Source organism: Bidens hawaiensis, unplaced genomic scaffold, assembly GCF_021521415.1.
Source record: "Bidens hawaiensis isolate Kalapana, Puna unplaced genomic scaffold, B.hawaiensis_p1.1 tig00013988_1, whole genome shotgun sequence".
NCBI classification, from domain to species: domain Eukaryota; kingdom Viridiplantae; phylum Streptophyta; class Magnoliopsida; order Asterales; family Asteraceae; genus Bidens; species Bidens hawaiensis.
Window position 1 is genome coordinate 187,493 of NW_027492200.1, and position 7,586 is coordinate 195,078.

Sequence of the window (7,586 nt, forward strand, 5' to 3'; positions counted from 1 at the left end):
GGCCCAAACCCAATAATAAATGGTTTGTAGTAATCATTAAATTATAGCAACAAATGGTTATTTTCAAAACTGGTTAGTTGAAAACCTGTTATTTTCAAAAACGGTTATTGGTCAACGGTCAAATAACCGGTTAGACCAATCGGGTCAGGTACTAACCGGATTTGAGACAAGAAACCCCTACCCGGTATAACCAGTTTCGGGTATAACCGATCCGCTTAACCGGTAATAACCGAAAAAACGATTTTAAACAATAAATAAAAAAAACAAACAACCAGTTGGTAACTGGTTTCGGAGATCAATAGTATAAACTGGTTTCTAACCGGTGGTTAAAACTTAGTATAAATCGGTTAGTGGTTGACCGTAACTAACCGGTTAGGAATCGGTTAATCGGTTAGCTTGTGCACCTCAACACATGTGACAAACATGTAGTATAGTAGTAAACTATATACTTGTTATCTTACATAGACTAAAAACTTATTACCCAGACTCTGCTTATTCAAAATTTACATGGATCACAATATTAACAATAGCTTCTTGTTTGTTTCACAAGACAATATATAGATGACTCCATGATTGTTACTCAACCAACCAAGCGATAACTCGGCCTAAGTGACATTATTTTGTAGTAACATATCCTTATAATTTTCACATATCATGTTCATAAAACTTAAAAGTGTTACCAACTAACAAGATTCGTGCCACATGCTATCCCATTATCGCATACAAGAAAAAGTAGCCGCTCAAGCTCCAATGGATTGGTAACCATCTTCGCTTCGTTTCCTTCTTTGATAAGCGACTAAAACAGCCGCACATATTGCCAATCCGAAAACAGCTAAACCCCATGAGAAGACTGGCACTTTCAAATCTTCATACACCTAAAAACCAAATAATAAAAAATTTAACTTAGTGTAACATTCGAATAATATATAAAGAGTGAACTGCAATTTTCGTCACCGTGGTTGTCTAAATATGCAGTTTTAGTCCAATAATTTCAAATTTGCGATTTTCTTCTCTGTGGTTTCATTTCACTTGCAATTAAACCCGAATTCACTAATCCCGTTAAGTCTGGTCGTTAAATCCATCAGCGTGCCCTTCACGTGAGGGCAATTTTGTCCTTTTTTTTTTCCCAAATACACCCCAGCCCCTCACGTGAGTGGGCTTGCGGATTAGGACTGAGATTTATTTGGGGAGAAAAAGGACAAAACTGCCCCTCACACTGCTGAGTTTAACGACTAGACTTAACGGGGTTAGTGAATTCGGGTTTAACTGCAAGTGAAATGAAACCACAGGGGACGAAAACCGCAGGTTACTCATATATAAATGGTATAGATCGAAATCTTACTTGAACCGAATGATTTAATTCTAAAGAAGACTCGGCAACAAGAATATAGAACAGTCCCATAACTCCTGTATGACTCTTTTCCGTGCTGTAATTAGACTCCAAAGTTAAAACTTCGCCTTTAGCTATCTTGACGGACCCCGGTTTAGGATAACAAGTGGACATTCCTACAATGTAACCAGCTTCGTCTCCTGCATCGTTTCCTTTTCCATATATTGGTTTAGACGAGCAAACTACTCGTCCATCCTCACTATATAGAGTGGAACCTATGCCGCCACTATGCTGGTGTGCAACACCGTAAACAACATCACCGGCAGTTGGGAACTTCGCTCTTGACCTTCTGCTGCTGGTGTAGTCATTAGTAGCAATTCCAGTGGTAGATTTTTCAATATCGTACTCGATCTGTACGTTAACAGTTTGATTATTTACCAAGATAACAAAAAGGCTTCAACTTTTACTACAAAAATGATAATTATTTACTAAGAAAACAAAATGATTCGCCTTTTTACTAAAAAGATGGTAATTATTTACCAAGATAATAAAAGGCTTCAATTTTTTATTTACAAAATGGTAATTATTTACCAAGACAACAAAAAGCTTCAATATTTTACTAAAAGATAATATTAATTTACCAAGATAACAAAATGCTTCAAGTTCTTTACTAAAAAGATGATTTTTATTTACCAAGATAACAAAAAGCTTCAACTTTTTGTACTAAAAATATGATATTTATTTACAAAGATAACAAAAAGCTACAAGTTTTTTTCTTTACAGGATAATTAGTTACCAAGATAACAAAAAGCTTCAATTTTTCACTAGCAGGATGATAATTATCTACCAAGATAACAATTGGCTTCAATTTTTAACTTACAAGATGATAATTATCTACAAAGATAACAAAAAGCTTCAATTGTTTTACTTACAAGATGCTAATTATCTACCATGATAACAAAAAAAACTTCAAATTTTTACTAAATAGATGATAATTATCTACCAACTACCAAGATAACAAAAATCTCCATTTTTTTTACTTACAAGATGATAATTATCTACCAAGATAACAAAAAGCTTCAATTTTTCTTTTTTTACTTACAAGATGATAATTATCTACAAAGATAACAAAAAGCTTCAATTTTTTTACTCACAAGATGCTAATTATCTAACTTGGCAACAAAAAACTTCAAATTTTTACTAAAAAGATGATAATTGTTTACCAGATGAATCAGATGACAAAAAGCTTCAATTTTTTTACTAAAAAGACTATTAAGTATTTTACCAAGATAACAAAAACCACAAGATTTTACTAAAAGAGTTGACTTTTGTAAGTCAAATGTCAAAAGATGAGTTCCAAGTTAACTTACAAGACAATCATGGATTCCTGTTTTTTCCCAAGTATCAGTCACATCAAAGATGAAGATTTTAACGGGTACAATGGCGTCGCTCCAATCGACCCCCTTAACCGTGTACCTCAAGTAAAGGCTTCTTTGGACACTTTCAACTCCATTTTTCACTTTGCATTGTAATCATCATAGCAACAAAACAACCCTCCCGCGTAACTTGGATCCATATGTCGTCCGTATTCATCAATTGTCACATTATATAAGTTGCATTTGCACGAAAGTCATATAAAACACTTTATGCAGCAGGGCTGTCCAAACCGCTTGTCGCTCGCTTGGAAAATGCTCGCTCGTTTTTTCGCTCGATTGTAAACGAGCCGCTCTGCTCGGTTTGGTTTGCAAACGAGCAAAGGTCTGCTCGGTTCGATTCGGCTTGAATATTTTTAATTTATTTTATATATAATTATATATGAACAAATATATAAATATATAGACAAAACACATAAATATAAGCTTACAATTTTTTAACCCCTTTAAAATTTTCTTAATCCGTCAATTTTATAGTTTTATTTGTGCGCTTCAAGTTTTTAGAATACCAGAAGTTTGTTTACATGATCATTTTATCTCACTTCAAACTTACTTTTAATAATAATTTACAATCTATTACACGTTTGTCTAAAAACTTAAATTTATTTATAAAAATATATATAATTTACAACCTTCAAACTTGTTTCTTATTGAAACTTTTAAAGTAAAAAAGATATAAATAATGCTCGGAATCGCTCGATGTTCGATCGAAAAACGCTCGATTCGATTTTGGCTCGTTTCGGTTTTCGCTCGGTTCGAATTTCAACCGTTCGGTTCAGTTGTAAACGACAAGCAACGAGCAAGCCTTCGCTCGGTTCGGCTCGGCTCGTGAACAGACCTAGATTATCATAACAATAACTAAAAGGTGGATGACCCGAGGAGGGGCAAGGTGGACGACCGGCCAGGGCTGAAATGTTTTAGTTTACTATTATTATTTTTTTAATTTTTTATTTTTATAAATATATATATATATATATATATATATATTTATATATATATATATTTATATATATATATATATATATATATATATATATATATATATATAATTAAAGGGGCCTATTTCGACTCGCCCCGGGTAGGGCTGTTCAAAAAGCTCGCAGCTCGCTTGAAACTCGCTCGAAAAAAGCTCGGCTCGAAAAAGCTCGATTATAAATGAGCTCGACTCGACTCGGCTCGATTTCTAAACGAGCCGAGCTCGAGCCAGAGTAAGCTCGGCTCGTGGCTCGATCTTGGCTCGACTCGTTAGCTCGGCTCGTTGGCTCGTTTAGATTAAACCCTAAATTTTAATGTCTATATATATATAATAATATCATACCAAGAAATAAATAAATAAAAATTATACATTATATTATGTCACTCGATACCTAAAACCTTATAAAAGAATAACAAAAATAAAACATATAAATTTATAAATTCTCTAGTTTATAAATTTTATATAATATGTATGTTAAAATTATATTTTGTGTATTCTATATATCAAAATTTGTAAAATAAAAAATAAAAAATAAATTTTTTTTTAAAAATTAAAGGAGCCCGGCTCGACGAGCTCGAGCTCGATTTTTCAGCTCGATAAAGAAAACGAGCCGAGCTCGAGCACGCTCTGGCTCGACTCGACTCGGCTTGTTTACAGCCCTAGCCTCGGGCTCTTAATTTTTCAGGATTCTAGGAGACGGCCCCACATGCTGTAAACCAAAAAAATGAGTTTAATTACATGATACCTGCATTCGGTACACCCCATTGGATCTACCGCACCACGAGTGTCGATAGCATGGATATTAAACAACCATTTCTCTTCATAACCCGCAGGAACTTCAACCGGATTACCAACTTCAATCCCATACGGATCAGGCACACGTGTGGACGTTTTTCATGTTTCGGATCCCAATCCAAAAAACTGAGTAAGACCATTATTACACACCCCATCATTCCCAGCAATAATAATATCCGAACTATGAAACCCGAGATTACTACAATATTTTTTATCGTCAACGCCTATTCGTTCATAGTATCGTACTGCAACCCAGTGATGGAGATAAGTCTCTTGAAGCGGAACGGGGTTTCCTGATTCATCAACAACTTCGGCATTGAAGCTTTTTTAACGCGATATGACCTTTTGGAAACTCGATGTCGTAGTAGAACTTGTTTGAAACCGAACCCGGGTGTTGGGTTATTTTGGGTGATAGATACACCATGGATTTTAACCCGTTTTCGTCGATTGTTACACGAGCTTTTGAATTTTGAGTGCACGTTGATAATATCGCGATAGCTAATATGAACATTACACTTTGACTAATATGTGACATCTTTGATACTTGATGTCAATTAATCTGAAGAAACATAAAATAAAACTTATGATTTTGGTTATGGACTTATGGTTATACCTAAACAACACATGATTTGGTATTGCATATTAGGCAGATTAAATAAACAAACAACTGAAATTAATGGTTCAAGATTATCATAACAATACCTAAATTACTAAAAAAAAAATTTAGTGGTTCATCAAAACACGTGATAAATTTTAATTAAATAACTCTCAGTCTTATGAACCAGAAATACACAACTTTAAAACCGATTACAAACTCTTAGCGATAATCATAACATTAATCAATATATTAATAAACCATGACTCCGTACAATTACAGATGAACTCAAACTCCTTATAATGTTTATCTACTAATCTAATTAAATACCACAATTCATAAATCAAATACAACTCATTTAACTTATCCATAACTGATTCAATTAATTAACCCAATTCCGTAACTCAAAACCTCCCGAAACCATCTTGCGTTCGAGTGGGAATTACGTCCAACAATTCACTAGTTACTCACAACATGAATCAAAGCATCTTGCAAGAACAAGTCATATTACAATATACTGAAAACCTATTTCATTTTAATATTTTTTTTAACAAAACTCTTTTTTAAACCGAGCCACACCAGCTTAGTTTAAAACCAAGCCGAACCCGAGTTCATCATTCTCGTTCTCTTTCAAACCCGAGCCACTATTTTCTATTTTAAACCGAACCAAGCCTAGCCAAGAACTCAAATCTCATATATAAGTAGTACCGATAATAATAATAATAATAATAACAACAACAACAACACCACCTATGAAACAACAATGAATAAAAAATACAACCAAAACTGTACCAAAATTAACCTCGTACCTGAGAATAATCTTTCCGATGTTACGATCGATTCGATGAAACTCAAAACTGTTTAAAAAAAGTCTTAAGTCTTAATATAAAAACAATTAGGTGACGGCATCGCTTACGTAACCAATGAGAACGCTTTGAAAATAATAATAATAATAATAATAATAATAATAATAATAATAATTTGTTGGTAATTAAACTGACAACAAGAAGAGGATAATTTGTTCGTGTAATCTAGACTCTAGAGTCATACGTGGCTTGGTGGGAATCAAACGATTAAATCTAAGTGGTTGTGTTTGTGTGTTGTTTGTAAATATATGACCGATTGGTGTATTAACTGACAATGGGAAGATGACAGATGAGGGTCGTTGTCGAATTTATATTATCTATTATTTTAATTTAAGGCTTCTATTGATGATAGCGTACCGTAGTGTGAACGATAGCATGAATAAATCAATCAAGGGTTTGTTTTTTTTAAATCTATAATTAACCACAAGACACGTCCGCACAAGGTAGTGTGGAATACCAAAACTGGTAAGCACTAGTATACTTAAATTAAGGAAAATAAAATACTTGTTCTTTAAGGTGAGTTTTTTTTTTAAATAGATAACTAGTATATGAAAAAGTTATATTATAATCGTTTAGAAATCGTGAAGGGGGGTGGGGGGGGGGGGGGGTTGGCTTAACATTGAAATTAAAATAAATATATGGGCAAATATGTAAGTACTCTTTAAAGAACCAAAACTTAGGTAAAGATGTTGCGATAAAATTGTAAATGTTTTTAAATAATCACAATAATTAGTGGACGACTGTGCGCAAAAGACAAATTTGCCCTCTTAAACTATTAATTACATGCATTGAGTGTTGCACAATTAGCATTTACCAACTAATTGAAATAGCCAGTTAGTTTTTTTTATCAAGAACGTCTAATTGTGTTGTGCCCTTGTATTCGCCATGACAATCACACTTGAGAACTTTGATCACATACCTGTGTTGTTTTTCTTCGGTCGTTAGATGAGTTTGATGATACCAATCTGACGACTTCTGGTTTGTATCTAATACATCAGGATCTTGAGAGACACGAACACCTGAAAAAAATTATTTTTGTTAACAATGGCAGTGTTAGATAAAACAAGCTTAATGATGAAATGTTATACATATCAGTCGAAAACGTGTTACGCTAATACGTTGCTAGAAGATTTACAATCTAATTCTAGATTGTTATTATCAAAAATCGATATCGCTAACTAGCTTTTTTGTTTAATTAAAAATGATAATATGTGCAATATAATGAATCAAATATAGTGAATCAAAGGAAACGAGAAATGAAGATACTTACAGTGCTATGTATGCTAGTTTCAGTGAATGTAATGTCGTATAGCTACCTAGTCAATGTCGGGTATTGGAGAAACTACTTAAATGGACATGTTTGACTATTTTTTTTCTTTCAAAATAGACATGGTCTTTTAGCCTACAAAAGCATAAACATTTATCAAATTTAGCCAATCAAAAGTCGCCACAAATGCTAAGTATGCTAATCCTTAGTCGAACCATATTTGCACTGAAAATCATTATGATCATCCAAGAGTTTACATGTGTTACATGTAAGCTAAGCTTAGCATGCAAATGTATTTCCTTAGCCGCTTGTCTTGTATGCTAA

General features: G+C 33.4%; 1 pseudogene across 1 annotated transcript; it reads right to left on the reverse strand.

Moving 5' to 3' along the window:
* Positions 1 to 434: 434 nt before the first annotated feature.
* Positions 435 to 5,192, reverse strand: LOC143545665 (uncharacterized; annotated as a pseudogene). Its single transcript, XR_013137473.1, has 4 exons — positions 4,491 to 5,192; positions 2,701 to 2,955; positions 1,343 to 1,741; positions 435 to 875 (listed from the first exon to the last, which is right to left on the reverse strand). The product of XR_013137473.1 is annotated as an uncharacterized LOC143545665 (transcript).
* Between the last annotated feature and the right edge of the window lie 2,394 nt (positions 5,193 to 7,586).